Source organism: Papio anubis, chromosome 16 (genome assembly GCF_008728515.1).
Source record: "Papio anubis isolate 15944 chromosome 16, Panubis1.0, whole genome shotgun sequence".
Taxonomy (NCBI): Eukaryota; Metazoa; Chordata; class Mammalia; order Primates; family Cercopithecidae; genus Papio; species Papio anubis.
In genome coordinates, this window is record NC_044991.1 from 2,278,599 (window position 1) to 2,302,242 (window position 23,644).

Consider the following 23,644-nt stretch of genomic DNA (forward strand, 5'->3'; position numbering starts at 1 on the left):
AGACAGCCGGGATGCGCAGCTAGATGGCTGTGTAGACAGCCGGGATCCACAGCTAGATGACTGTGTAGACAGCCGGGATCCACAGCTAGATGGCTGTGTGAGCGGGATCCTAGCTAGATGGCTGCAATGTGGACAGCCGGGATCACAGCTAGATGGCTGTGTGTGGGCAGGGATCCACAGCTAGATGGCTGTGTATTGGGCAGCCGGGATCCACAGCTAGATGGCTGTGTATCAGACAGCGGGGATCACAGCTGGAGAATGGCTGTGTAGACGGCGGGATCACGCTGAATGGCTGTGGCGGGCAGCGGGATCACAGCTGGGTGGCTGTGTGGGCGGCGGGATCACAGCTGGGTGGCGGCGGGCGGGATCACAGCTGGAGTAGCTTGTGGCGAACTGCGATCTGAGATCACGAGTATGCGTGTTTTATTTCGCTCTTTCATCATAATACTAAGATAAAACAAAATAAAACAAAACAAATAGATGATATCTGATGTCAGTGAAGTTCTCAAATGCCTTGTCTGGAGTGTCCTGGGATCTCATCTATCCTGCCTCAGTCATCTCGTCATTCAAAAATGTGGCCTGTTCTCTCTCGGAACAACGGAGGCAGCTTTTCCACCCCACTTCCTTCACGAATTAGCTCATCTGTGGCGTGGGGCTTCTCTAGAGGCGTTGGAGATGCCGGTCTCGGTCACAGAGGGCCCTCCTAGGCCCTTCTGCATGTTCTCCCTATCTGGAAATCTCCGCGCCCCTGATTGGCGCCCAGAAACGCACACCTTTTGACAGGCACCTGCGCATTGGAGACAGGGGCCCAGCAACCCTCGCTGTTTGTCAGTTTCATATCCTAAAACAAACAGCCCAAATCTCTGTCAACAGCCATTACGTGGAATCATGTTGTTTCCTTTTCTATAAATCCAACTCATTACCCCGCATGATGGATTTGGGCCTGTTCCTCTTATTTGCCTTTCTCCCATTCAACCAATGCTCCTTTCTGGGGAATATGCTGAGGGGGGCCAGGTAGCTGCAGCATCTCATCTCCTCAGCAGCTCCTTCCAAAGCCCTACTTCCCTCTGGAACAGGGAAGGGGTGGAGGTGTGGGTGAGAAGGAAGGGGGCGTGGCAGGCTGGCGGAATCATAGGCGAGAGGCACAGGGGCCCAGGGAACACAGGGCCCCGCAGGCCTGGCTGCCCACTGCCTCTGTCCACACAGGGCAGGTCAACAGGCCACACACCATGCCCCAGGCCACTCATCCTGCTTCACAGGGCAGCCTGGCCGAGGCCACGTGTGCCTTCCTGGTGCCTCTTCCCAGCAATGCAGCCGGAAAGCCTGCCTGGGATTCAACACCCTACAGGGCACCCGCATTCCACACCCGGAGTTCCCAGACAGCGCCAGTGCACGTGCTGGTGCCCTGGAGGTGGTGAGGGGCACGCCCGGCCCGTGTGTGCAGACTGAGGGCTGCAGGCCCTCTGTGTTCTTGAGGCTCGCTAGGTCCAGGGTGCTGGGAGCCGTCGGTCCCAGGACACACTGATTGCGGCCTCACTTCCTCCAGGCTGTGACGTGGGGTGTGGATCACCGTCCCGTGTTTAACAAGACCAACACGTCCTCCCCTCTCTGAGCCTCCAAATATGCCGAATGGACTAGAAACGGACTCTCTCCAGACCACGAGGGGCATCTCGGGGTGGACTTTTGGGGCCTCAGCATCCTCTGCTTTCTTCATTTGCCCTGATCTCCTCTCAGGAATGGGGAGTTGGGGTGGGCCCCAGGCCGGGGATAGGAGAATGTGCATTTCTAGAAGGTTCCTGGGTCATGCTGACAGCTGGTCCAAGGACCCTCTCTGAGAGCCACTGGCTTAGAAGGTGACACCCCACAATCCTGGCTTTTCCTGTGACTCTCGGGCTCCAGGTCCTCAGGTCTGGCCTTTGCAAACCCTTCACGCTCTCTGTAGAGAACAGCTCCTGCCCATGGAAACCCCACTGGCAAAGCCATTGTTTTGGTTGGAGATTGACAGAAATCCATTCTGCCCATCAATAGGGGCCTTTGTTCCCAGCACTATTGACCCGTTCTCTGCAGGTCTCAGGCATAGAGAGCAGTCACTGCAGGGCCTGGCGGGGAGAGGCAGGACAGGCAGGGGTGTTTTACCACGGCAGGGATAGAGCGTCTAAAATCCTCCTCCCGCCCACCCGCAGGGAGCAGAGTGGCCTCCTCACCAGGTGAGCCTAAACCCGTGGGCACCCTCCCCCTGCGGGCCGCTCGCATCCACTCATCTAGCCCAAGCGCTTTTCCAGCATGGCTTGTGGCCAAGCGCACCAGACCTCAGCAGCCTCTGCTCACATCCTTGCTCGTCCTCTTCATCGTCAGGCTGGGGACTTCACTCCCCTGTGCCTCAGTGCTCTGCTTTGCAGCTGGGGTCACACGGTCCCTCCCTTACTGGGCTGTAGTAAGGTTAAGGGACTCAGCACACACAGAGCTTTGGGACACTGCCTGGAAGGTCACACGTGCAATCCATCCGGGGTTATGAGAGTTCCAAAAAGTGCTCAGCATTGAGGTGCAGGCATGCACACGACACTGTGACCCCCACCCTTTGGAGATGGCCACAGGGTCCCAGGCCACATGCAGAGATGCTGGTGGCTGCCCATGATGCCTCAGGGTAGGCAGTGAGATGATGTGAGACTGGGACTGAAGTCCCTCCATCTCCCTCCACCATGGGAGGGGTTTCAGGCACACTGACCTGTTTCTTACGGGGATTCTGGCTGGACAGCACGCCTGCCAAGACCTGGAAGCCAGAGGACCCACCATGGACAGATGGCCTCATGCTGGGCCTGCAGCAAGAGTTGGTTTGATGAAAGCAGCTGAGTTCTGAGGCTTCAGAGGGGGAGTCCCTGCTTGCCCCCAATTCTTGTTCTTGAGGAGGACTGCAGGGAAGGAATGATTGTTCGATCTGCAGAGCAGAATCCCCTGTGTCTACAACCGCTAGCAGACCCACCCCAGGGACAGGCAGCAGCGCTCAGCCAGACCCTGTGCAGCGGGTGTACATGGAACAGGTGGGCCACCAGAAGGCCAGGGAGGCCCTGCCCAGGTGTGCTTGCTCAGGTGTGCCCTGCCCAGGTGTGCTCACTGCCATGCAGTGGGATACACAGCAGAGGGCAGCCCTTGGGGACAGGAAGTGGGTAAGGAAGGCGGAATCGATCCACCCCTGAGCTGATGTCTCCTCTGACCAGCAGAGCAGTCAGAATGGGTCCAATATGCCATCTTCCTGGAGGTCCCTGATGAGGAGCCAGGTGTCCCCCTTCCTGTGTTCCTGGGGACAGAGCATGCCAGGCATCCTGTCTATGCTCTGCCTTCTCCATTACGGGGTCCAAGGCTCTGCTGAGCTTTCTCTATTACAGCCTGGGCTTGATCACAGGTCCAACGCCATCCTCATGATTCAAGGTCACGTTTCCTGGGGGTGAACTGCCACTGAGGACTCATCTGAAGGGTGGCTCTGACCCAGCCGAAGTGCAGCTGGAAGGACTTGGGAATCTCAGAGAAATAGGGATGGTCCTTCCTGTGTGCCTGCGATAGACCAAGGCCTCTGGCTGCTGCTCCCTGCTCCAGCCACTACAAGTCGAGCTTGCGACACAATGATGAACAGGTTTCCACCCACTTCGAGGTTGCACTCGCACGCCAACACGCTCCCCTGAACAGCCATTCTGAATCCATTCCGGCTACTCTGCTGGTCATCAGAGACATCGACTCGGAGTGGACAGAGCCTAGAGTTAGGCTTCCAAGGATGAGCATCTACAGGGCTTCTTGGGCCACCTGGTGAGCCAAGGGGACACTCAGATCAGGGCCATCCTCAGCCCTCCTGGGCACTTCCCAGGAGCCAGCCCAGGAGCTGACCTCTCTGAACCCCCAATGGCCCGGGGCCGATGCGGAAGAAAACACACCCAGTGTCTCCCTCCCGTCTGGGTCCCTCTCGGCGTGGCACAATCTCCCCGGGACCCTCGGCGTGGCAGTGTCTCCCCGGGACCCTCGGCGTGGCAGTGTCTCCCCGGGACCCTCGGCGTGGCAGTGTCTCCCCGGGACCCTCGGGGCACCTCTGCCTCCTCAGCGGGCACTCCAGGCTGCCCGCCACTGGACCAGAACCAGGCCATCAGCCGTATGTCCTCTGCTCTCCTGCTGGGCTGGTCCAAGCAGGTCTCTGGCCCGAGGCACACGTTTGGAGTGTTGGGGATATGGTGACAGGATCTGAGCAAGCCTCAGTGACCCTGAGAGCCCCCTGGGGACCCACTTGGTCCTCAGCCCATGAGAGTGGATCTTGCCCTCCTCGATCCTGGAGGAGCAGCCGGGCCGGCAGAGTGCACATAGGGAGGCCTGGGCGCCCGGAAGAGCTGATCTCCTGTCCCCGCTGCGTGCAGGCTGTGGATGTCCACCCCCAGCAAGCTCACCCTTGTGAGACTCCTGTGGCCTGTGGAAGAGCTAGTCGCTGGGTGAAAGGAGGGAAGCCCATGGGCCCTGGTGGAGAAAACAGTCAGGAAGCTGGAAGAAGTTCAGTCTGACAGGGGCAGTCAGCTGGAGGGAGTGGCTGTGTGGGTGGAACGGGGGCTGCTTGGGATTCTCTCCTTCTCTCTGGCTTCTCTAGGGAACCAAGAGAGCCGGGTCTTGTGCTTGTCAGACCCAAGCCCTTCCCTGGCCCCTGCTTCTCCCTGAGGACCTGCGGGGTCTCAGCAATGCTCACGGGCCTGCCACTTCTCTGTCCTCATCCTTACCAGTCCAGGGCACCCACCACCCCCCATCCTGCCTCAGGACCCTGGTGCTTGCTCCCTCGCCTTTGTGGCCAGCCTCCCTGTACCCCTCACTCCCTTCTGGTTTGGTCCAAGTGCCACCTTCTAGGGATGCTTTGGCTGTCCTGCTGACAACTGCATTCCTGCCCCGGGGTCCCGCCCCGTCTTGCTGTACACCTTCTCCAGCAAGCCCTTCCCGTCCTCCAGTCCCTCGGCGCAGGTTGTCCTCCAGTCCCTCGGCACAGATTATCTGCCTGTCTGTGTCCTGAGTGTCTCCCCCAGCATGGGCAGCGGCTGTGGGCGGGGATTTGGACCTGCTTATTTGCTCCGACAGCGCCTGCCTGGAAGTGTCACTGCTGCATCCAGGTGGTCAAGAAAGCGTCAAGCGTCTGTGAGCGGATGGAGGACTGCAATTGTGCGGGAAGACCCCAGCCATCACCCGCCTTCACGTCCCGTCTGGAGACACTCTCGGCAATGGAGGATGTCAGTGTCAAGCGCCCTGGTCCTGCAGCAGAGGGAAGCTCCAAGGGTCACATGGCTCCAGGCACACAGAGGCCTCTTCACTCTACTTCATAAATTCAGCAAACAGCAGAGTTCCTGAAAGTGCATAAAGGAGAAATAAGGCTCCCTCCAGACAGAAGAGCCCTGTGGTAAAGATGAAGTCCTCCTTCTCAGGCTTTTTATGGGAGGTGGAGGGAGGCCCCACCGCCATCCATTCCAAATCAGAGCCTTGCTCCTAAATCACTTTCATTGGTGAGACCGATGCGCGTGGTATTATTCCAATACGCTTTTCAAAGAAATGCAAAATATGTGATAATCATTATTTTAATGTCACTTGGGGGCCTCTCGGTCAAGTAAAGATATTTCAAAGGCTGCATTTCCAAGTCAAAGCTGGCTACAAAATATTTAGGGAACTCCACCAAAGAATAGCCAAGCCATGAATCAGAGGCTCCACACCGGAGTGCTTTTTAATCCCGGACAGGACTGAAAAATAAGAGGAAGATAAATTTTCATTCTTTTCACTTGCTCCATTATCCACTCCAACTGAAGTGCCCAGGCACTCTGCCATCCCTGGCTGCAGCCCCAGGCGGCGTCTCTGCTGTGAGGGCTGTCCACGTGGCATTAATAATCATGAAGGCTGCAAGAAGCAAGGGGCAGAAGACAGTGAGGTTGCAGGAGCGTGCTGGCCTTCCTGGCGGTCCTCGCTTCTGTCTCATGGTCCCTGAAGACAGACATACCACTACATGTGTGGATGCATGCATGTATTCTGTTGACCCTTTCTTTCCTCTTCAGAAAGTGACTGGGACATGTGGCCTCATTTCACAAGCTCCTCTGGTGACCCTCGAGGACCCTCTAGAGCAGGGGTCTGCAGAGCATGACCTGTGGGCCAAGTCTGGCCCTCTGCCTGATTTTATAAATAAAGTTTTATTGACACACAGCCCCTCCCCATCTATCTACAGCTGCTTTGGAGCTACAAAGGTAGAGCTGAGTAGTGGTGACAAAGATCTTGTTGTCCCCTAGGCTGACCACATTTGCTGTCTGTCCCTCTAAGGAACAAGCACCTCACTCCTCCCTTCACAATCAGCCCTGGGGCTTTGCACAGATGAGCCCCAGGGGAGTCAGTCCAGAGGAACCCTTGCCCAGCCAGCCTGACCCTGCTGTGCCAACACCACTGTTCAACTCCTCTGTTCCCTTCTTGGTCTTCGAAAACTCCCTCAGACACAACAACAAACAAACAAGTAAGAAAAAAAACCCCAAACGCTGACAGGAAAGTAAATAGATCCTGAACCAAAGAGTAACTCTGGAAATCAGAGATAAATTTCTCACAACTTTCTTTTGAAATAAGAGACATGCTGGGCACGGTGGCTCATGCTTGTAATCCCAACACTTTCGGAGGCCAAGGCGGATGGATCATTTGGGTCAGGAGTTCAAGACCAGCCTGTCCAACATGGTGAAACCCTGTCTCTACCAAAACTACAAAAATTAGTCAGGCGTGGTGGTGCACACCTGTAATCCCAGCTACTTGGGAGGCTGAGGCAGGAGAATCGTTTGAGCCCGGGAGACAGAGTTTGCAGTGAGCCAAGATTGAGCCACTGCACTCTAGCCTGGGTGACAGAGTGAGAAATAAAGATAAAAAAAAAGAAAAGAATACATATAAATAAATAAAGAAAGAAAGAAAGAAAGAAAGAAAGAAAGAGAAAGAAAGAAAGGAAGAAAGGAAGAAATAAAAGAAATAAGAGAGGCATATTTCATTTATTTTATGATGATATTGCTGGTAGAAGTAACACAAAATAAATCTGTCAGGCAATAAAACTTCACACAGTAACATGTATTCTTATCATTTTTGAAAACTTTAAATATGCAAAATTTAACTTGGACATTTTAAACTGTGTAGAAAGAATGCACCTAAAAAGAAAATGTACAGTGTTTATCATTGGTATAATTGGTGAAAATGTGTATGATCACATTGATTGTTGTTGAATGCTTGTAAAATTCAAACCAAAGTAATTGATTCTCACAAAATTAATGTCAGTAAAACAAAAATGAAAATAAAATTACCTGTTTGAACTGTGTAAAATAAATCAAAGAATTATGGTAAGTTGAAAATTTGATAAATCTTGACCAACAGTTATAATTCTATTTTGAATATTTATACTCATTGAAATGGAATCAGATGTCCATATGGTTTTGAAGTATCCTCTTCCTGGAAACTAGCCATCCATCCAACCATCCAACCATCCAAACATCCAAATATCCAGCCATCTACCTTACTACCCCCTTTACCCCCTCCATCACCCAGCCCTCCTTCCACCCATTTACTCATCTACTGACCCACTCATCCATCTCTCCATCTCTACATCCATTTGCCCATCCACTCCTTCACCCACCTACCCGCTCATTCACCAATCCATTCACCCATCCACTAACCCACTCATCCATGTATCCATCTCTACATCCATTTACCCATCCACTCACTTACCCACCTACCCACTCACCCACCAATCCATTCACCCATCCACTAACCAACCCATCCATCTATCCATCTTTACATCCGTTTACCCATCCACTCATTCATCCACCTACCCACTTACCCACAAATCCATTCACCCATCCACTAATGCACCCATCCGTCTATCCATCTCTACATCCATTTACCTATCCACTCATTCACCCACCTACCCACTCATCCACTAATCCATTCACCCATATCAACCCTTCTATCTATACATCCATCATCCACCCATCTACCCCACCATGAGCCACTCAACCATCTATCCACCTTCCATCTACCTACCCCTTCACCCATCCATCTATCCACATAATCATGCATTGGTCCATCCAGCCAACCTTTCATTCATTCCACAAAAATATCTGAATCATTTAGAAGAAAAAGTATAACAAAATAATCATTTGTTAGGATCTGGAAAAATGTCAGAATTAGAGGTCAGACCATGGGAAGATGGGAAATAAAATATTTAGGCCCTGGATTAGCATTTAATGGGAGCCCCACATGCAGCATTAAGCTGCTTTTTTTTTTTTTTCTTTTGAGACGGAGTCTCGCTCTGTCACCCAGGCTGGAGTGTGGTGGCGCGACCTTGGCTCACTGAAACCTCTGCCTCCTGGGTTCAAGTGTTTCTCCTGCCTCAGCCTCCCGAGTAGTTGGGACTACAGGCGTGTGCCACCACACTCTGCTAATTTTTGAATTTTTGTATTTTGTATTTTTAGTAGAGACTGGGTGGAACCAATGTGCTGATACCTGGTTATCCAGGCTGGTCTTGAACTCCTGACCTCAGGTGATCCACCTGCCTCGGCCTCCCAAAGTGCTGGGATTACAGGCATGAGCCAACACGCCCAGCCAGCACTGAGCTTCTTACTGGAGAAAGCAAATTCAGCCAGCAACGTGTCTTTCCTCTCCGCTAGGAAAAACACACCAGTCCAGTAAGAAAAGTGAATCCTTGCTTCGCATTCAGGTCTGAAAACTTTTCAACAGTGACGCTTCACTGGGGCAATCACAGAGCAGATAACATCCTCTGGCATGTCCCTGGGGTCCACGCCAAGAGTTTCCTCTGCAGCTGCAGTGACACCCCCTCTCAGCACGGAAAGACACCATGAACCACGACAGGTCACATGTCAGGAGGAGTGGTCTCTGGGCCTTGTTGGATCTACTCCAGGGAGCTCGAAATAATGAAATCCTGTGTCTCTGTAAAATGCCATAATGCAGGCTTTCCAGTCCCCGAGGGCTGTCATCTCAACAATGAGTGTGGAGCTGTGACATGAGGCTCACCTGGACCCTCCTTCTTATCGTCTTGTTGAATCATGGTTTAACTGGTGAATAATTCAGCCATGGGTTTGAATTGAATGGTGGACCCCCACAATCTGTCCACCTGCTGCTCCTGTGAATATGGCCTTATTTGGAAAGGGGTCCATGCTGATGCTAAGAAGTTAAAGATCTTGAGTTGAGGTCATCCTGGATTATCCAAGCAGGCCCTGAATCCAGTGACAGGTGTCCTTTTGAGAGACAGAAGAAGAGAAGGGAGAAGACACAGAAAGAAGAGGAGGTCACACAGATATGGCAAGGGAGACCAGAGTTCTCCATCTACAAGCCAAGGGGTGCCATGGAGTGCCGGCCACCACTGAAAGCTGGGAGAGAGGCCTGGAACACAGCCTCTGAGAGCCTCTGGATGGAACCAACGTGCTGACACCTGGATTTTGGACTTCTGGCTTCTGGAACTACCCAGGTTGTGGTAAGTTTTAATGGTAGCCCTAGGAAGCGAATGCACCATGGATCAAGCATTTGTTTAGTTGACATCACTCTAGATAGAACACCAAAACCCTTGGGTTCAGAACGCGAGCTGGCTTCCAAGGAGTTTATTAAATAGTAGGTATTTTACCAAATGGACTTACAGTTTATGTACGTATATTTTCTTCTTTCTCCAACCCCACCCACCTTAAAATAAGAACAGCAGAACTAGGTAAAGAGAAATAAAATGTCTCTTTGAATTCCTTGGACAAAAACCTGATAATACAAAATTATTATTTATTATATTATGATGATGAGAATGATGCCCCTTATTTATTAAAGGTTCTTGAACGTTTGCTGCATGTCAGGCACTCTGTTGGGTATGACGGGATGAGGTGAAGGGATGAAGTCATTCTGGTCAGTTCAAGGCCTCCCTATGGCCATCCAGGTGACTGAGGACAAATGGCGGGGCCCTGGAGCACGGCTGTTGGGAGGAGCGACTTTGCTCAGCAGGGAAGGAGGGGGTCCTGTCCCTTAGGCAAGTTCTGGGGTCTGAGCTGGGAGCAGGAATAGTTATGTCAAAATGAGAACTTTGAAGGTACAGACCCTGTCACTAGGCAGGTTTAAGTGCATCACATTTTCATGGATAATTTTCAGCTGAGACTGTTACAACTTCGAATAAAGTTCTCCAAGCCTCAAACTTTCAGTGTGCGTCTCTTCTGTATCCCTTCCCATCCTTACAATTGAAGACATCACTTCCTCCTGCCCAAAGATTCTTTTTTCCTTTCAACACTCAAAGCGCTGCGTAACCAAACCTTCCATCCAATTATCTCCCTGCAGCTTAATTTGACTGTTCCTGAGATGCTTTTTCTGGAACCCTCTACTTTTGTTGCTAAAATTACACTTGGCTATCCTGAACTCGGCTCAATTATAATTCTCGCTTCTGAAGATTTATTTCCTGCAAAAAAAAAAAAAAAAGAATCTTCTGAAGCGCCATGGAAATATCTCTGCTCCTCCGTGTTGATACCTGCTGGCGAGGCCGTTCCCCCAGCACCAAGGTCTGGAGCCCAGATTCCTCGGGACCTGGTGCAGGGGTTACCTGGTCCCCAGGGAGCTTGCTGGTGAGTGCAGAGGGCAGCCCTCACCTTCATTCAAGGAGTTTATCAAACAATCAACATTTCATCTAATGGACTCCTAGTATCTGCTGGGTAAATTTACTTCTCCCCTGGCTCCCAATCCTTTTAAAATAAAAACAGCAGAAGTAGGCATTGAGTTAAAAGTGTTTAGCCAGAATATAGGGATGGAGAGGGACCCTGCCTTCCGAAGGATAATTGTACCATTTCATCTCTTGCTCAGTGAGCCCAGGAGGATGGTGCTGTCCCTGGGGGACCCACCACGTGCTGTGTGCACATCCTCAAGTCTGACCTCAACCTTGCCAAACAGATACTATGGTTTTTCCCCCGAGGAGGACCTGGTGATCCAGAGTTCATGATCGTATCGTCAGTTGTGTGAGGATAAAGGATTTGACTCGGGACTGTCCAACGAGGAGTCTCCCCTGACACCACGTCGCTTCACAATGGAGAGAGAAGACCTCATTCGATATCTTCCAGAAACATCCCACAGGAGACACCAGAAAGCAGGGTTTCTGGCCTAATAAGTTTGTGAATCAGAGCATGCAATGCCCCTTTCTTAGAGATGACTGTGCACATTAGTATTGCAAGAGCTCCAAGACATTCTGCAATTTAAAAAGTCATTTTAACTCTGTTCAACTCATCATGTACTAATGTTTAAAAAATAGCACCTACGAATACACCCAACCTAGTGTCCCAGGGGCATGTTGGGGACTTAGCGTGTTGGCCCGGTTTGCTCTGTAACACATCACTGGCCACAGATCCCACACCCTAGAACCACCTCAGTCTTGGAGCTCCTCTCCCTTGTGTGGCCCCTAGATTTGATGCCTATTTACAATTGGAAATCAGCTCAAATTCCCCCATCTTTATTTGGCCTTCTTTACTGAACAACACTTGTACCTCTCCCCTGCCGGATTTGCCAGCCCAGGTTAAACACGTTGGCTTTGCAAGCCCGGTCACCATGGCCAATATTTGCACATGGTCACTGAGAAACTCAGAGACAGGAACCACTGGCCTCAGTGAGCTGGGAACATGGCACGATGGAAAGAAGCCCAGGAGGATGGGTGCCCGGAGTGAGTCCTGCTCCAGTCCCCCGGAGGATGGGCTTCCGGGCTCTGCCCTCGAAGGTGGGCTGCAAGCCTCCTGCAGAGACGCCTTCTTTGGGGGAGGCAGGAAGCAGAGCACGGGGAATAGGCCTCAGCCTCACGAGGCCAGGCCCATCTCCAGCCGCTGGGGTGAGCTAAGCTGCTTTGGGCAGATGCTCAGCCTCCCACCTCCCACCCCTGGAGGGGCTGACCATCAAAGGCAGGGTCACAAGGGCCCTTCCCTGGCTGCTGAAAATTAAATGGGATGGTGCATGATGGTCTGTGGCCAGAGCCGGCCCCCAGTGAGCCTCTGCGGCCTCGTTGATTATTGATTCCTGGGGCTCTGCTCTGTGTCTGTGCCTGCATGATGGATGTGGCCCTTTGCCGGCTGCGGTGTGTATTAACTTGATGGAGTGGGCCACCCGCCCTCAGCGCCCCTCCCCTGCAGATTCCACCAGAAGCCACAGGAGGGGCTACAGGCGATGAAGCCAGGGAGGCTGCGGGCCTCAGCTGCCCAAGGGCACTGCCATGGCCACAGGGAGTCCCCTTCAGCCCCTCGTGCTTGCCCTTCCCAGTCCTGAGTGGAGGGCTCTTCAGGGGTGTGGTTCAAACTTTTCCCCAGAGTCACAACAGCCGCCTCTGGCCCAGCCGTCGGGAAGGGAGCTGCCCTTTGCTTGGTCCTAGTTCAAGGAGTTCATCTCTGCCATCATCCTGCTGAGTGTCCCAAGGCTGGTGACGTGCTCATTAGCTTACCCGTTGGTTACATTAGCTTACCCGTTGGTTACATTAGCGTACCCGTTGGTTACATTAGCTTACCCGTTGGTTACATTAGCGTACCCGTTGGTTACATTAGCATACCCGTTGGTTACATTAGCTTACCCATTGGTTACATTAGCTTACCCGTTGGTTAGCTTACATTAGCTAACCTGGTATCTGCAGACAGGAAACAGGAAAGAACAGCAGTTCTCAGGCTGGGCTTCAAGGAGCCCATTGAAAACAGCAGGTAGTTCCCTGACCACGTCGACACATGTGCCTTGACTTTATTCAACTCCAGACAACAGCACAGACTGCAGATGGCAATCATCTAATTGATAATAGATTAATGCAGTGAGCCCAACCTGCTTGCTACTTGTTAGGAAGTTGTGGTTTTCAACATTTATTCTGAGATGCTGCTGAAAGGCTGTCAGAGGTGCTGGCTGGAGGTTTGTCTGATGAATGAGAGGATGGGTGCCGGGCTCGGATGTCCACACCTTCATGAGGCTGGAATTTAAGTCGACATGAGCTGTGAATCCAGAGGTGTCTGTGATGAGAAAACAAAGCAACTGCCCTGTCTCCAGCTTTCCCTGATAAAATCCCGGATTTCTGTACGGTGTGCTCGCTACAGACTGTGTGAGCGTATGTGAAGATAAGGCTGTGTTTCCTGTTTGCTCAGTTCTACAAGTAGTGGTGACACAAAGTTGTAAGTCAAATGGTGTTTCTGGAGGGTGGAAGAGAGAGCGCAGCTTCATCGTTGCATTTGTGGGTTTTAGGGGTTTGGGGGCACACCTCCGTGGACACACAAAATGAACCCAGTTTGAAAATGGAAGTCTCCTATATCCTGGCTGCTCCTAAGATGAAGCTTCTCATTGGAAGCCTCCGTACTGCCTGGTGCTTGAGACTTTGTAAGCATTTGACATCGAATTTACAGAAGGAAAAACAATCAACTCTGGCACCTTAGTAAATGTTAAGACAGGTATGCTAGCTGTTGGGTTTGTAATTCACAGCTATTAAATTCCTTAGGGAGGTGATAAAAAGTTTTTCTTGGGGCAAGAAAGTATGAAAAAAGATGAAGAAAAGTGCAAAAACACGTTTATACATGGGGCTTTGATACAGTTTTGTAATGCTAAGTGATGAAGAGCTATCAGCTTGGAATTCGCACCTAATCAGTTCATCAAATAGTTGTGTAATTGCTGCCCTGAGAACACAAGAGTGGGAAGAGAAAAACCCAGGTGAGGTGCGAAGGTTCCCTGGCTTGAGTCCCAACCTACACTTTCGGTTTAAGGGACATAAGAACAATATTTTTAAAATGCAACATATATATATTTATATTTATTTGTATAACAAATATATATATTTGTATAACAAAACGAATTTGTATATCAAACTGCATTTTGTGAAAGTCTTTGCAGTTTCCTGAGAGACGGCAAGCCAACTAATTAGACACAAAATCGAATTCAAACGGCTTAGCCTGGCATTCAAGACCCATCAGCACCGGCCTTCCTTGTCCACGCAATTCCTCCACGTGTCTGGGCATCTGGCCTCGGGATGACATGAAGGCTTCCAGCCTGTGGGACCTGACCGCTGGAGGACCGGCCGGTGCCCTCCTCAGGCAGCCCCCATGGCAGAAGGGAGGGAGGTCTTCCTCTCCACTCATCTGGTAAACCATCATGCTGTGACTTGAGATATATTTTGAATTTAATGTGTCACTTCTCAAAAAAAAAATCTCGACTCACATGCTGACGGTGAGAGAAGGCCGCCAGGCTGCATAATTTAAATGCTTCAGTTTTTACCTGAAGTCTCCGGATGAACAAAAGGATCTGGAATGTGCTTTCTTTCTTCATTTAAATAGAACTTGCCTGCTGAAATATAGAGCATGAAAAACAATAAATTCTTTTAGATAACTTGGAAAGTATTTATAAAAAGACATAGGAGCAGACCTTTAATTTTTACATATTTTGATCTTAGACGATGTCATAAAGAACGCTTGGATGCCGTGTCTCACATTAGGGGGCCGCTCTTGCAGGTCTGGCTGTGACATTTTTGGGACCTGATGAAAAAGGACAAAAAGAAGAAAAAGAGGCCCACATGTGTATGTCTGAACATCTGAGCTAAGAATCTACTAGGTGCGTTGTGTTCTGATCTCCAGCCTTGACGGATGTGCCACCATAACCGCCTGGAAGCTGAAGTTTGCATTTAGAATCCTCAGACACACAAAGCCTTGGCCAGGACTGCGGCCAGGGTGGAGGAGCCTCGCCTGGGCTGGGGGCTGGGGGCTGGGTACTGGGTGCCAGCCTGTGGCCTGCCCACTGGGGGTGGAGGAGACTCACCTGGGCTGGGTGCTGGGTGCCAGCCTGTGGCCTGCCCCACTGGGGGTGGAAGAGCCTCACCTGGGCTGGGTGCTGGGTGCTGGGTCCTGGGTGCCAGCCTCTGGCCTGCCCCACTGCTCTTCCTGCTTGCAGGTCTGTCCTGTGCCTCCAGGGACCTCATGGAAGTGAAGGAAAAGGCTGTGGGCAGAGAACATGTTGGGGGCCACCGGGCAGAAATCAGTGTCCTGCCCAATGGAATGGGCTGGGACTGGGACCCCTGCCCACAAAGGAGGACTGTCCTACTCTGGGCCAGTGGTGGGTAGCAGGGATGCTCTGAAGTTGCTGGCCTCACATGAGGGCAGGACTGAGACTGCCTCTGATTGTCCTAAAGGAGAAATCAATGATCATTTTCAGGAAGGATGAAGATTTCACCCAGGGCAGGAGCCAAGAGCATGGCCCACAGCTCTTGGCCTTAGAGGAACTCCTCCTCTCCCAAGATGGGGAGGGGACTGGGAAGCCCTCAATTCTGTGTGGGCCTCTGTAAGTGTTCACTGGTTCAGGAAACAGTGGGGATGATTCGTATCTGATCATTACTGGATGAATTCTTGAGTAGAAAGCAGGAATCTACAATCTCCTGAGCACATTCCATCAGAATTCTGAATCTTTTACTTGCAAATCTATGTACACTTTTTATAAACTGGTGTCTGGCAGGAAGAGGGAGGTCCCTAATATTTAGCTACATATCCCCTTGGAAGGCTGTGCTGTGCTGGGCTGTTTCTCCCAGACAGATTCCTCCAGGTGGCTGAGAGCTCATCTGTGAAAGCTGCAGTGAACAGCCTTGCGTGAACGTCTCTGCCTGCATCTCTGAGCTACTCCGAGGATGGTTTTTGGAAGCGTGATGGTGGCATTAAAGAGTGTAAATTCTTAACTCGCATCTCCTCGATTACCACATTCCTTTTGAGAGGCAATTCAAGTTTCTATTTCCACCAGCAAGGAAAAATGTAGCCATTTCACTTCACTCTTCCCAACATCACATATTATCTTGCTAAATTGCCAATTTGAAAGGTGAAAAAGTTTCATATTGCTCCTATTTGCATTTTAAAATCCCTGCGAGGCTGAGTGTTTTTCACACGTTTAGAACGTCTGTGACTTACCCGTTCATACCACTAGTCTCCTGGTGGTGGGTAAATGCTCCTGAAATGTGGGGGATATTAAGACTTTGCCATAGTTGTTGCTAATGTTTTTCTTAATATGCCCTTTGTCTTTTGATGACAGAAGAAAGACAAAAATATTACTTTGTGACAATAAATATTAGTAAGTTAAACTCTCCTATTCTGTGACAAAGACCAGCATATTAGGGTAAACCGTTAGGCCCATTTCTAAGAAGAATACATAAAACAAAATGGTAATTTAATGATAATTTCAATTAAGAAAAAGTTCCCATGTATGGACCACGATTTACCGTGTGAAGCATGGTACATTTCCTCAAAGCCTGTTTGATTGGACTTCTCTCTTGGAAGCTCTCCTGAGACCCCTTAGTTTGTATCCACGGCACCTTGTCTTTCAGCCGGCTTGCAGGGTTTCAAATTCCTGGAAAACTGTGTGTGTGTGCTGTTCACCACTGAATCACTCAGTCAGTAACTGTTCACAGATGAACCCTAAATTCATTCGCTCATTTAATTCCATCTTATGTATAGCTATTGTTGCCCCCATCTTTTTTTTTTTTTTTTTTTGAGACAGAGTCTTGCTCTGTCGCCCAGGCTGGAGTGCAGTGGCCCGATCTCAGCTCACTGCAAGCTCCGCCTCCCGGGTTCCCGCCATTCTCCGGCCTCAGCCTCCCGAGTAGCTGGGACTACAGGCGCCGCCACCTCGCCCGGCTACTTTTTTGTATTTCTTAGTAGAGACGGGGTTTCACCGTGTTAGCCAGGATGGTCTCGATCTCCTGACCTCGTGATCCACCCGTCTCGGCCTCCCAAAGTGCTGGGATTACAGGCTTGAGCCACCGCGCCCGGCCATGTTGCCCCCATCTTATAAGTAAAGAAACAAGCTTGGAGAGTGAAGCGATGTTCCTCCAAACCACGAGTCTCTGAAGTGGCTCGGCCAGAATGGAAGCCCCGGTTTGAGGGACCACAAAATGCATCCACCACACAACAGCTGGAGGTTCAGGAGGAAACTCCAGGATAAGCTTGTGGAGAAAAGCAAAGGAAAAGAAAGGAAGGCTTGAAATAGTCATTTACAACAAAGGCCAAATGCAAAGCAACCATCATTTAATGAAAAAAGAGAGACATTGTTTTTTGGAAAGAAAGGATATTGTTCAACAAGGCTGTATCAGTCTTGAATATTTTGTGCTAAATGCCAACATCTAAATATACTAAAAATACTTTTAGAAATGTAGATATAAGTGGGCAGAAATCCATTTATAGGAGATTATGTGTCTCCCAGGCTTTGATCAAATAGACAATGTATACATTAAGGACCTAATGAATTTGAATAGTTTGACTAAAAATGTTACATTAGAGCACCTCTATCAAATATTGTATTGCACGAATTATTGTTTTATCCTTTCAAGCTGCTGTGAAACATATGCAAAATAGAGATTATATGTTAGGCCACAAAAATAACAGTCATTCTAATGCATTAAACCAGAAATTAATTTTAAAAATATTCACACAGAATGAATCGCTTGTAAAGTTAAAAACAAAGCAAAACAAAACAACAGCCAGGCTTGGTGGTTCACACCTGTAATGCCAGCACTTTGGGATGCCAAGGTGGGTGGATCACCTGAGGTCAGGAGTTCGAGAGCAGCCTGGCCAAGATGGTGAAACCCCATCTCTATCAAAAATAAAAAATAATTTAAAAAATTTAGCCGTGAGTGGTGGCGGGTGCCTGTAGTCCTAGCTACTCGGGAGACTGAGGCAGGAGAACCACTTGAACCCGGGAGGTGGAGGTTGCAGTGATCCAAGATCGCACCATTGCACTCCAGCCTGGGCAACAAGAGTGAAACACCATTTAAAACAAAAACAAAAACCACTTCCCTAAAGGGACTGTTGAATCAAAAGATTTATCCAAACAACCACCGCAGACTAATTAGGCTTCTGAGAAGCACTGCTGAGCCACCAGCACGACGCCAGCGTGGAAGGCGCCTAAGACATTTGTGAAATGAAGAAAGACCGAAGCACCCACTTGACTTGCCTTCACCTTTGCAAAACCCCTCGCTCTGTAACAGGGCCTTTGTATCCATTTCTAGCATCTCACAGCACAAACAAGATGTTCCTGACTGTGACCCTGTCCACTTGGAATAATTTCCTTCCTCCCTGCTTTTACATGTTGGGGTGACAAGTGAGTCCTTAGCCTACAAGACTTGTCATTCCTCCTTACGAGAAAACCTGAGCAATCTAAAATCAACAACTTTTCACGACTCATCAGAAAATGGAGGTCACAGGGCAAAATCTGGAGAGCTGGAGACATCAGAGAGACACAGCTCAGATGTGCTCACCTGAGCTTTCTTTCCAGAAAAATACAGACCGATATTTGTCATGAACATGTATCTAAATATTTTAACATTAGCGAACCAAATCCAGTAATATATAAGAAAACATAAAGGCTCATGACCAAGTAGAATTTGTTTCAGGAATGCAAGACTAGTTAACACTCATAAATCAAACCAGGGAATTCTTATTTATTTATTTATTTTAACTTTTATTTTAAGTTCAGGGGTACATGTGCAGGTTTGTTACGCAGGTAAACTTGTGTCATGGGGGTTTGTTGTACAGATTATTTTATCACCCAGGTACTAAGCCTAATATCCATCAGTTATTCTTCCTGATCCTTTCTCTCCTCCCACCCTCCATCCTCCTATAGTCCCCAGTGTCTGTTGTTCCCCTCTTTGTGTCCATGAGTTCTCATCATTGAGCTCTCACTTATAAGTGAGAACACGTGGTATTTCGTTTTCCGTTCCTGCATTAGTTTGCTAAGAATAATGACCTCCAGTTGCATCCATGTCCCTGCAAATAAAATGATCTCATTCTTTTTTATGGCTGCATAGTATTCCATGGTGAATATATATCACATTTTATTTAACCCATCTATCACTGATGGGCATTTAGGTTGATTGCATGTGTTTGCTATTGTGAATAGTGCTGCAATGAATATATTCGTGCATGTGTCTTTATAATAGAATGATTTATATTCCTTTGGGTATATATCCAGTCATGAGATTGTTGGGTTGAATGGTATTTCCATCTTTAGGACTCTGAGGAATTGCCACACTGTCTTTCGCAATGGGTGAACTAATTTAAATTCCCATGACCACTGTAAAAGCGTTCCTTTTTCTCCACAACCTCACCAATGTATGTTGTTTTATGACTTTTTATTAACAGCCATTATGACTGGTGTGAGATGCTATCTCATTGTGGTTTTGATTTGCATTTCTCTAATGATAGGTGATTTGAGCTTTTTTTCATATGATTATTGGCTGCATATATTAATATGTCTTCTTTTGAATAGTGTCTGTTCACGTTCTTTGTTCACTTTTTAATGGGGTACTTTGTCTTTTTCTTCTTGTAAATTTGTTTAAGTTCCTTATAGATGTTGGATAGTAGAATTTTCTCAGATGCACAGTTTGCAACATTTTTATCCCATTCTGTAGGTTGTCTGTTTAATGGTGGTTTGTTTTGCTGTGCAGAAGCTCTGTTATTTAATTAGATTCCATTTGTCAATTTTTGCTTTTGTTGTGATTGTTATTGGTGTCTTCACCATGAAATCTTTGTCCATGCCTATGTTCTAAATGGTATTGCCTAGGTTGTCTTCCAAGGCTTTTATAGTTTGGGGTTTTACATTTTAGTCTTTAATCCATCATAGGTTAATTTTTATATGGTGTAAGGAAGGGGTCCATTTTTAATCTTCTGCATATGGCTCACCAGTTACCCCAGCAGCATTTATTGAATAGGAAATCCTTTCCCCATTGCTTGTTTTTGTCAGGTTTGTTGAAGATCAGATAGTTGTAGGTGTGTGGTCTTATTTGTGGGTTCTCTATTCTTTTCCATTGGTCTATGTGTCTGTTTTTGTACCAGTACCATGCTGTTTTAGTTATAGTAGGCTTGTAGTATAGTTTGAAGTTGGGTAGTCTGATGCCTCCAGTTTTGTTCTTTTTGCTTAGGATTGCCTTGGCTATTCAGCCTCTTTCTTGGTTCTACATGAATTTTAAAATAATTTTTTCTAGTTCTGTGAAGAATATCAGTGGTAGTTTAATAGGAATAGCATTGAATCTATAAATTGCTTTAGGCAGTATGGCCATTTTAATGATAGTGATTCTTCCAATCCATGAGCTTGGAATGATTTTCCATTTGTTTGTGTCATCTGTGATTTAATTGAGCAGTGGTTTGTAGTTCTTGTAGAGGTCTTTCATTTCCTTAGTTAGCTGTATTTTTGGGTATTTTATTCTTTTGTGGCAATTATGAATGGGAGTATGTTCTTGGCTTGACTGTTGTGGTGTATAGGAGTGCTGGTGGTTTTTGAACATTGAATTTGTATCCTGAGGCTTTGCTGAAGTTGTTTATCAGCTTAAGAAGCTTTTGGGCTGAGAGTACGAGGTTTTCTAGATATAGGATCACGTCATCTGCAAACAGAGACAGTTTGACTTCCTCTCTTTCTATTTGAATATGCTTTATTTCTCTTGCCTGTGTGCCCTGGCCAGGACTTTCAATACTGTGTTGAATAGGAGTGGTGAGAGAGGGCACCCTTGTCTTCTGCCAGTTTTTAAAGGGAATGCTTAATGGAACTTTTAATATTAACAGATAAAAAAAAACCATATGATCATATCAACATACCAAAAAAGCATTGAGAAATTAAACACTTATTTATAATAAATCTCTTATCCAACTAGGAATAGAAGGGAGCTTCCTATACCTATTAAGGGAAGCTTATCAAAACCTCACAACTAACATCACATTCCAGAGTGAGAGACTGAACTCTCTCCCTCTAAGACTGGGAACAAGGCCGGATGTCCCCTCTTATCACTCCTACTCCACATCACACTTGAAGTCCTAGTCCTCCCATAAAGCAAGTACATAAAATAAAATACATTCATATTATAAGGAAGAACGATATCTGCTTTTACTATTAGTTGATGTTATATCTATGCAGAAAACTTCAAAGAATCTGTAGAAAAAAATTATTTGAATCAGTAAGTGAGTATAGTAAAACAAAGTCAATCTACAAAAGTCAATTGCTTCGTTACATATTAGTACTGAGCATTTCGAATCAGAAACATTTTAAAAATAATTTATAATGACACCAATAAAAATAAGTACTTAGGTATAAATCTAACAAAATATGTCCAGGATCTGTATGTGGAAAAGCACCAAACAGCAATGAAAGAAATTGAAGAAGAACTAAATCGAGGCATGTTCTGTGTTTGTGAATCAGAATAGTCTGTAACATCACAATATCAATACTCTTCAAATTGATCTATAGATTCAACACAATTCCAGTCAAAGTCCTAGCAATATATTTTGTAGAAATTAACAAATTTGATTCCAAAATGTACCTAGAAATGCAAAGGACATAAAATAGTCAAAATCATATTGAAGAAAAAAAAAAGTTGGCAGAATCACATTACCCAATTTCAAGAATTATTATAAAGCTACAGAAATAAAGCAGATTTGAAAAATAATAGATCAGTGGACAGAATATAGAGTCCATGTATAGACCCATACGAATATAGTCAACTGATTTTTGACAAAGGCATTGAAGGCAATTTAATGGGGAAAAAAGAACCCAGGTACAAATTTCAAATCTTACACAAAATTTGACTCAAATGGATACTAAACAAAAACATAAAATGCAAATTATAAAATTTTTAGAAGAAAACATAGGTGAAAATATATTTGACCTTAACTTTGGTGATACATTTTTAGACAAAACACCAAAAGCATTGTTTATGAAAAAAAATTGTTAAGTTGGATCATTACAATTAAATACTTTTGCTCTGTAAAATAATGAAAAGAGAAATTACTAAATAGAAGAAAACATTTGCAAATCATGTATCTGATAAATAGACTGTATCTAAATTATACAAGTAACTTGTAAAACTCAACAATGAGAAAATACAAATTGTAAAATGCCAACTAAGTTTCCAATTTAAAAAATGGGCAAAAGTCCTGAACAGCTATCTCATTAAAGAACAGATACAGATGGCAAATAATCATATAAAAAGATGCTCACCAACACTTTTTATTAAATAATTAAAATTTAAAGCAATAGTAAGATACCACACACACCTAATAGAATGGCTAAAATCCGAAACACTGATAATACCAAATATTGGTGAGGATGTGGAGAAAGAGAAACATTCATGTTTTGTTGGAAGGAATGCAAAATGATCCAGTCACTTTAAAAGACAAGTTGGCTACTTCTTACAAAGTTAAATATGGTCTTAACATACAATCTAGCAATCATCCTCTTAGATATTACCTAACTGATTTCAAGACATATGTTCACATGCAAAAAAACAAAAAACAAAAAAACTTCACATTAATGTTTATAGCAACTTTCTCCATAATTGTTTTCTCCATAAAAGCTGAGAGTGACCAAGATACCCTTTGGTAGGTGAATAGATAACAAATCCTGTTACATTGTACAATGAAATAGTATTCAGTAATAAAAATAAATGAGCCATCAAGCCACAAAAAACACACGAAAGAAACTTAAATGTATATTGCTCAGTTGAAGAAGTCAGTCTGAAGTGGTAACAGACTACGTGATTTCAATTATATGACTAATGGGAAAGACACAACTAGACAGATGGTGAAGAGATCAGGAGTTGTCAGAGGTTCTGTGGAGGAAGTACTGAAGAGATGAAGTATTGTGCATCTTTAGGATGGTGAACTGTTCTGTATGATATTGCAATAGCAAATACATGACACCATGCTTTTATCAAAACCTACATGTCTTCACAGAACAAGAAATGAATATTAATGAATAAAAATTATCATCATTTTTTTTTTTTTTTGAGAGAGAGAGTCTCACTCTGTCACCCAGACTGCAGTGCAGTAGTGCAATCTTGGCTCACTGCAAGCTCCACCTCCTGGTGCAAGTGATTCTCATGTCTCAGCCTCCCAAGTAGCTGGGATCATAGGCATGCACCACCACGCATGGCTAATTTTTGTATTTTAGTAGAGATGGGGTTTCACCATGTCGGCCAGGCTGGTCTCAAACTCCTGACCTCCGATTATCCACCCACCTTGGCCTCCCAAAGTGCTGAAATTACAGGCATGAGCCACTGTGCCCAGCCTGTTTTTAAAAATAACTTTAAGTGTGAAGGGGTGTGAGGATGGAATGAAGACAGCAACAAGAATTCAACTGTATTACCAATGTGCGAAAGAAGCTTATCGAAAGAAGGAGCTGTCTTAAGCAACTGGAAATGGATAGAGAAGGAGCTACGTAAGTGACTTCGGGAATGGATAGAGAAGGAGCTACGTAAGTAACTTTGGAAATGGATGGAGTCTGTAGACTAAGGGTAAAAGACACTGTACATAAGTGCTGCACTCTGACTGATAAAGTTACTTCCCACAAGGGTATGGGTTAGCAATTCTAATACCACTCTACAGGTGCACGAAAACTGAGAAACCAAGTAAACAGTGGCAGAAAATGGGTGCTAAGGTTTACAATGTTGGAGTGGGGGTGTACAGAGAAGCAGGGAGAAGAGGCTCTAGTGATCCACATGGCAATGGATGAGAGTTGGTGGCATCAGTAAGAATCCACATTTAGCTCGGTATAGACACAGATGGTTACACAGAGAGTATTTATGGACTCATGCACATACTCGGGTCAGAACACACATGCGCATCCCTTTGCTCCTCAG